A 9,004-nucleotide genomic window follows, 5' to 3' on the forward strand; every position below is an offset into this window, starting at 1 on the left:
TGCTAATTGTGTCAAATGAAAGTCGAACACGTTCAACAAAGCTAATTGAGTCAAATGAAAGTCAAACACATTCAAACAAACCTTTTTGAATCAAATGATAGTCAAATGCATTTAACAAGGCTAATTGAGTCAAATGAAAGTCAAACACATTCTACAAAGCTAATTGATTTAACTAAAAGTCAAACACATTAAAACACAGCTTTTTGAATCAAATGAATGTCAAATGCATTCAACAAAGCTAATTAAGTCAAATGGAAGTCAAACACTTTCAACAAGCTTTTAAGACCAAATGAAAGTCAAATACATTCAAACAAAGCTAATTGAGTCAAATGGAAGTCAAACACTTTCAACAAGCTTTTAAAATCAAATGATAGTCAAATACGTTCAAACAAAGCTTTTAGACTCAAATGAAAGTCAATTGCATTCCAAAAAGCTAATTGAGTCAAATGAAAGTCAAAAGCATTCAACAAAGCTAATTGAGTTAACTGAAAGTCAAACAGATTCAAACAAAGCTTTTTGAATCATATGAAAGTCAAATGCTTTCAACAAAGCTAATTGAGTCAAATGAAAGTCAAACACTTTTAAGAAAGCTTTTAGAATCTAATGAAAGTCAAAAACATTCAAACAAAGCTTTTTGACTGAAATGAAAGTCAATTGAATTCCACGATGCTAATTAAGTCAAATGAAAGTTAAACAGATTCAACAAAGCTAATTGAGTCAAATGAAAGTCAAACACTTTCAATAAAACTTTTTGAATCAAATTAAAGTCAATTGCATTCCACAATGCTAAATGAGTCAAATGAAAGTCAAACACATTCAACAAAGCAAAATGAGTCAAATGAAAGTCAAACACAATCAAACAAAGCTTTTTGAATCATATGAAAGTCTAATGCATTCAACAAAGCTAATTAATTCAAATAAAAGTCAAACACTTTCAACAAAGCTTTAAAGTCATATGAAAGTCAAATACATTCAAACAAAGCTTTTTGAATCAAATGAAAGTCAAACACATTCAAACAAAGCTTTTTGATTCAAATGAAAGTCAAATGCATTAAATAAAGCTAATTATGTCAAATGGAAGTCAAACACTTTCAACAAGGCTTTAAGAATCGAATGAAAGTTTAATACAATCGAACAAAGCTTTTTGACTCAAAGGAAAGTCAATTGCATTCCACAATGCTAATTGAGTCAAATCAAAGTCAAACACATTTAACAAAGCTAATTGAGTCAAATGAAATTCAAACACATTCTAACAAAGGTTTTTTAATTAAATGAAAGTCAAATGCATTCAACAAATCTAAGTGAGTCAAATGAAAGTCAAACACTTTCAACAAAGCTTTTAGAATCAAATGAAAGCCAATTAAATTCAAACAAACCTTTTAGAATCAAATGAAAGCCAATTGCATTCCACAATGCTAACTGAGTTAAATGAAAGTCAAACACATTAAACTAAGCTAATTGAGTCAAATGAAAGTGTAACACATGCAAACTAAGCTTTTTGAATCAAATAAAAGATAAATGCATTTAACAAAGCTATTTGAGTCAAATGAAAGTCAAACACATTCAACAAAGCTAATTGAGTCAACTGAAAGTCAAACACATTCAAACAAAGCCTTTTGAATCAAATGAAAGTCAAATGCATTCAACAAAGAAAATTGAGTCAAATGGCAGTCTAACACTTTCAACAAAGCTTTTAGAATCAAATGAAAGTCAAACACATTCTAACAAAGCTTTTTGGATAAATGAAAGTCAAATGCATTCAATAAATCTAATTGAGTCAAATTAAAGTCAAACACTATCAACAAAGCTGTTAGAATCAAATGAAAGTTAAATACATTCAAACAAAGCTTTTTGACTCAAATGAAAGTCAATTGCATTCCACAATTCTAATTGAGTCAAATGAAAGTTAAACAAATTCAACAAAGTTAATTGAGTCAAATGAACGTCAAACACATTCAAACAAAGCTTTTTGAATCAAATGAAAGTCGAAAGCAATCAACAAAGCTAATTGAGTCAAATGAAAGTCTAAAACTTTCAACAAAGTTTCAAGAATCATATTAAATTCAAATACATTCAAACAAAGCTTTTGAATCAAATGAAAGTCAATTGCATTCCACAATGCTAATTGAGTCAAATGAACGTCAAACACATTCAACAAAGCTAATTGAGTCAAATGAATGTCAAACACATTCAAACAAAGCTTTTTGAATCAAATGAAAGTCAAATGCATTCAACAACGCTAATTGAGTCAAATGAAAGTCAAACATTTTCAACAAAGCTTTTAGAATCAAATGAAAGTCAAATAAATTCAAACAAAGCTTTTTAAATCAAATGAAAGTCAATTGCATTGTACAATGCTAAGGGTCTCAAGACTTTTCGCCACCGCGCCCCATAACCTCAAAATTCCTCCAAAAGCATGGATTATAGCTTTCAATGTTGGATCTTTTTGACCTTTTTTCGCCCGGAAAAAAAAATTGCCGTGATGTTTACCATGGTTCCTAATACCCTCCGGGAGTCCAATAGAGTGGGTGGAACCATCCAATATGCATTTAAACAGTCAATTACCCGTTTCAAACTTGCACCGATATTGTGACCTCAAGCCTACCACGGACATTTATGGCAACATATAGGGCTCATATATGGTTCCAAACGTCATTATATGACCTTAAGATGTATCCCCTAGGGTGTCAAGACATTTCTCCACCGGTCCTCGTAACTTCAAAATTCCTCAAAAAGCGTGGATTATAGCCTTCAATTTTGGAATTTTTGACCATTTTTCGCCCGAAAATAAAAATTGCCGAGATGTTTACAAAGGTTACAAATATCCTCCGAGACTCCAATTGAGTGGGTGGAACCATCTAATATGCCTTTAAATAGTCAATTTACCCGTTCCAAACTTGCAACGATATCATGACCTCAAGCCTACCACGGACATTTATGGCAACATATAAGGGTCATATATGGTTCCAAACGTCATTATATGACCCTAAGATGTATCCCCTAGGGTCTCAAGACTTTTCGCCACCGGGCCCCGTAAACTCAAAATTCCTCAAAAAGCGTGGATTATAGCCTTCAATTTTGGAATTTTTTGACCTTTTTTCGCCCAGAAATAAAAATTGATGAGATGTTTAACATGGTTCCGAATACTTTCCGGGAGTCTAATTGAGTGAGTGGAACCATCTAATATGCCTTTAAACAGTCAATTTATCCGTTCCAAACGTGCACCGATATCGTGACCTCAAGCCTACCACGGACATGTATGGCAACATATAAGAGTCATATATGGTTCCAAACGTCATTATATGACCCTTAGATGTATCCCCTAGGGTCTCAAGACTTTTCGCCACCAGGCCCCGTAACCTCAAAATTCCTCAAAAAGCGTGGATTATAGCCTTCAATTTAGGAATTTTTTGACCTTTTTTCGCCAGGAAATAAAAATTGCTGAGATGTTTACCATGGTTCCTTATACCCTCCGGGAGTCCAATTGAGCGGGTGGAACCATCTAATATTCCATTAAACACAAAATTTACCCGTTCCAAACTTGCACCGATATCGTGACCACAAGCCTACCACGGACATATAGGGGTCATATATGGTTGAGGTCACGATATCATTGCAAGTTCGGAACGGGTAAATTGACTGTTTTAAGGCATATTGGATTGTTCCACCCACTCAATTGGATTCCCGGAGGGTATTAGGAACCATGGTATACTTCTCGGCAATTTTTATTTCCGGGCGTAAAAAGGTCAAAAAATTCCAAATTTGAAGGCTATAATCCACGCTTTTTAAGAAACTTTGAGTTTACGGGGCCCGGTGGCGAAAAGTATTGAGAGCCTAGGGGATACATCTTAGGGTCATATAATGACGTTTGGAAACATATATGACCCTTATATGTTGCCATAAATGTCCGTGGTAGGCTTCAGGTCACGATATCGGTGCATGTTTGGAACGGATAAATTGACTGTTTAAAGGCATATTGGATGGTTCCACCCACTCAATTGGACTCCCGGAGGGTATAAGGAACCATGTTAAACATGTTGGCAATTTTTATTTTCAGACGAAAAAAGGTCTAAAAATTCCAAAATTCAAGGCTATAATCCACGCTTTTTGAGAAATTTTGAGGTTACGGGGCCCGGTGGCGAAAAGTCTTGAGACCCTAGGGGATACATCTTAGGGTCATATGATGACGTTTGGAACCATATATGACCCTTATATGTTGCTATAAATGTCTGTGGTAGGCTTGAGGTCACGATATTGGTGCAAGTTTGGAACGGTAAAATTGACTGTTTAAAGGCATATTGGAAGGTTCCACCCACTCAATTGGACTCCCTGAGAGTATTAGGAACCGTGGTAAACATCTCGGCAATTTTTATTTCCGGGCGACAAAAGGTCAAAAAATTCCAAAATTGAAGGCCATAATCCACGCTTTTTGAGGAATTTTGAGGGTACGGGGCCCGGAGGCAAAAAGTTTTTAGACCCTAGGGGATACATCTTAGGGTCATATAATGACGTTTGGAACCATATATGACCCATATATGTTGCCAAAAATGTCCGTGGTAGGCTTGAGGTCACGATATCGGTGCAAGTTTGGAACGGGTAAATCGACTGTTTAAAGGCGTATTGGATGGTTCCACCCACTCAATTGGACTCCCGGAGGGTATTAGGAACCATGGTAAACATCTCGGAAATTTTTATTCCGGGTTAAAAAATTCCAAAATTAAAGGCTACATAATCCACGCTTTTTGAAGAATTTAGAGGTTACGGGTCCCCGTGGCGAAAACTCTTGAGACCCTAGGGGATACATCTTAGGGTCATATAACGACGTTTTGAACCATATATGACCCTTATATGTTACCTTAAATGTCCGTGGTAGGCTTGAGATCACGATATCGGTGCAAGTTTGGAATGGGTAAACTGTCTGTTTAAAGGCATATTGGATGGTTCCACCCACTCTATTGTACTCCTGGAGGATATTAGGAACCATGGTAAATATCTCGGCAATTTTTATTTCCGGGCGATAAAAGGTTAAAAAATTCCAAAATTGAAGGCTATAATCCACACTTTTTGAGGAATTTTGAGGTTAAGGGGCCCGGTGGGGAAAAGTCTTGAGACCCTAGGGGTTACATCTTAGGATCATATAATGACGTTAGGAACCATATATGACCCTGATATGTTGCCATAAATGTGCCTGGTAGGCTTGAGGTCTCGATATCGGTGCAAGTGTTGAACGGGTAAATTGACTGCTTAAAGGCATATTGGATGGTTCCAACCACTCAATTGGACTCCCGGAGGGTATTAGGAACCATGGTAAACATCTCGACAATTTTTATTTCCGGGCGAAAAAAGATTAAAAAATTCCAAAATTAAAGGCTATAATCCACGCTATTTGAGGAATTTTGAGCTTACGGGGCCCGGTGGCGAAAAGTCTTAAGACCCTAGGAGATACATCTTAGGGTCATATAATGACGTTTGGAACCATATATGACCCTTATATGTTGCCCTAAATGTCCGTGGTAGGCTTGAGGTCACGATATCGGTGCAAGTGTTGAACGGGTAAATTGACTGTTTAAAGGCATATTGGATAGTTCCACCCACTCAATTCGAATCCCGGAGGGTATTAGGAACCATGGTAAACATCTCGGCAATTTTTATTTCCGGGTGAAAAAAGGTCAAAAAATTCCAAAATTGAACGCTATAATCCACGCTTTTTGAGGAATTTGTAGGTTACGGGGCCCGGTGGCGATAAGTCTTGAGACCTTATGGTATACATTTTAGGGTCATATAATAAAGTCTGAAACCATATATGACCCTTATATGTTGCCTTAAATGTCCGTGGTAGGCTTGAGGTCACGATATCGGTGCAAGTTTGGAACGGGTAAATTGACAGTTTAAAGGCATATTTGATGGTTCCACCCACTCAATTGGATTTCCGGAGGGTATTAAGAACCATGGTAAACATCTCGGCAATTTTTATTTCCGGGCAAAAAAAGGTAAAAAAATTCCAAAATTGAAGGCTATAATCCACGCTTTTTGAGGAATTTTGAGGTTACGGGGCCCGGTGGCGAAAAGTCTTGAGACCCTAGGGGATACATCTTTGGATCATATAATGACGTTTAGAACCATATATGACCCTGATATGTTGCCATAAATGTCCGTGGTAGGCTTGAGGTCACGATATAGGTGCAAGTGTTGAACGGGTAAATTGACTGTTTAAAGGCATATTGGATGGTTCCAACCACTCAATTGGACTCCCGGAGGGTATTAGGAACCATGGTAAACATCTCGGTAATTTTTATTTCCGGGCAAAAAAAGATCAAAAAACTCTAAAATTGAAGGCTATAATCCACGCTTTTTGAGGAATTTTGAGGTTACGGGGCTGTAGACACCCATTTGTGTCTCCCCAAAATCAAACCCAGTGATGAATACGTGTCATGTCGAACCATAATCGAATGAGGTGAAAGTGTGGAAAAGTCAAGTGTTGCGGTTAGTTTTATTTAAAATTCTCTTCTCTCTGTTTTCGAAAACATGCTCTATTTTTATAAAAACGTCCAATTCAGTTTATTTTGGTCAATGATAAGGGTCCAATAATGGTGTAGTTGGATGGGGCTTGAAAAGACCTTTCCAACGATATATTATAAGCCCGATTCCGATGAATAATGAGGAAGTTATGGCCAAAATACTAAACTGGGCCCAAACCGGATTTTACCTACGACCCAATGATCATGAGGAGGGTCCAAAGGTTTAATCCTATTCCTAAACTAATTATGATTGATTAGAATCTTCTATAAGTTTCTAAAATATCTTAATTATCCTATTTTGAAAAGATAAGATCATTGAATTTGATTTGAATATAAGCTTTCCTTTTTTAAAACTTTCCTAATTCTATTCGGATTTAAACATGTTCAAAGATAGTCAGATATTATTTTCGTGCCTCATATTTTTTATCCAAATTTTATATGGTTGGATAGATCTTGAAATTATCTTTCCAATGATATATTATAATAATAAATCCGAGCTATAACAAAAAAGATATTAAAGAAATACGAAACTCTATCCAAAACTGACACCCTTTCACTATTTCGGCCATATCTTTTTATCTACAAAGGATTTTAATCTGATTCTAATTTCATTAGAAAGTAGACTTCACGAGATTTCCAAGGAAATATTATATTACTTATATGGACTTCTGGATCAAAAGATATGATTAAAACAAAATCCGCAAAAACTGTTTCTGTCGCCAAACGACAGGCTTGTCGCCTGGCGACAGACTCTGTCGCCTGGCGACAAGATAAATCTTTGGCGACAAGGTCGGTTTGATTAGCGACAGAGTGGAGTTTTATTCCTTATTAAATTCTATAATTTTCCAGAATTTTTCCTTATAAATAGGGTTCAAACCTCTGTTTTTATTCATCAACTTTCAGAACATTCATCAATTCTCATCATCAATAACCATCAATTCTCATCAACTCTTCCTTAATTCTCTCTGTTCTCTCTTGAGCAATATATGCTTTCTTTCTCCCTCTCTTTCTAAACTACCTTTTCACAAACAATATTCCGCATTCGCAAGACTTAGAATCTCTTAGCCAAGTTAGAAGTTTCCTTCGCCCTAAACGTGCAAGGTTTGATAATTTCTGAGGGTTTGGTTCAAAACTAGGCTAAACTTTATTTAGTTTGATTTCAATTTAATTCTTTAATTGTTCTTTATTTATTTTCATTAAAGTTTACTAACTTGTGTATTTTCTTATTAGAAAGAGGTACGAGGCTTCAAAGTATGTAATCTTATTACTCTCTTTTAATGTAGAAAGCATGCTTATTATTGTTTTATGATTCCTAGTATCATGTTAGGATGTTATTTTATGCTTTCTAGTATCATGTTTAGGGTGCCTTTATCCTTTCTAATATCATGTTAGTACCATGTTAGGTTTAAAGCTTTGATCTTTATTGTTTAGTGACATGCTAGGGATTGGTTATTAATCTTGTTAGTATCATGCCTAGGATCTTGCTATTATATTTAAGCTTTATTATGCCTTAACATGATTTTGACTATTATTATCGTTATTATTATTATGAATATTATGATTATTATTATTCTTTAACCTTATGTTGCTTGATATATTTTATTGTTGTTGCTTGATCACACCTTTTATGATTGTTAAAGGGAATTTGTACTTGAAATCACGCTTAATAAGATAATTAATAATTTGGTTTAGCTAATGTGATTTTAATTCAAGTGATCGCCAATAATAGTTTTATTTGTGCATTAATATTCAACCAACATATATAGATAAACAGGTTAGGTTCAATATAATGTTTGTATGTTATTCGAAAAGCACACATGAATACGAGCAGAACAAAGTAGAGGCCTATTTTATAGGGCGGGTCCTTTCTTTTGTAGATTGCATTCGTACCCTCATCCCCGAACACTGTTTGGTTCAAGACCTTATGGAGTAGTTGATGGTCCTTTTGAATTGTCTTTTGGGTTTACAAGTTCCTAAAACTTGTTGGCGACTCTTTTTGCTCTTTGTCTTTCCCTTGGAAACGCCACCGTACTTTAGTGTATGATCACAGTGGGGTTCAAGTTTGGGATCATAATGCTTGAAATATTCCCTACAGCGGCCCAGTGACGAAAAGTCTTGAGACCCTAGGAGATACATCTTAGGGTCATATATTGACGTTTGGAACCAAATATGACCCTTATATGTTGCCATAAATGTCCGTGGTAGGCTTGAGGTCACGATATCGATGTAAGTTTGGAACGGGTAAATTGACTATTTAAAGGCATATTGGATGGTTCCACCCACTCAATTGGACTCCCGGAGGGTATTAGGAACCATGGTAAACATCTCGGCAATTTTAATTTTCAGGCGAAAAAAGGTCAAAAAATTCCAAAATTGAAGGCTATAATTCACGCTTTTTGAGGAATTTTGAGGTTACGGGGCCCGGTGGCGAAAAGCTTTGAGAACCTAAAGGATACATCTTAGGGTCATATAATGACGTTTGGAAC

This window comes from Chenopodium album, chromosome 23 (genome assembly GCF_948465745.1).
Source record: "Chenopodium album chromosome 23, dcCheAlbu1.1, whole genome shotgun sequence".
In the NCBI taxonomy this organism is placed as follows: domain Eukaryota; kingdom Viridiplantae; phylum Streptophyta; class Magnoliopsida; order Caryophyllales; family Amaranthaceae; genus Chenopodium; species Chenopodium album.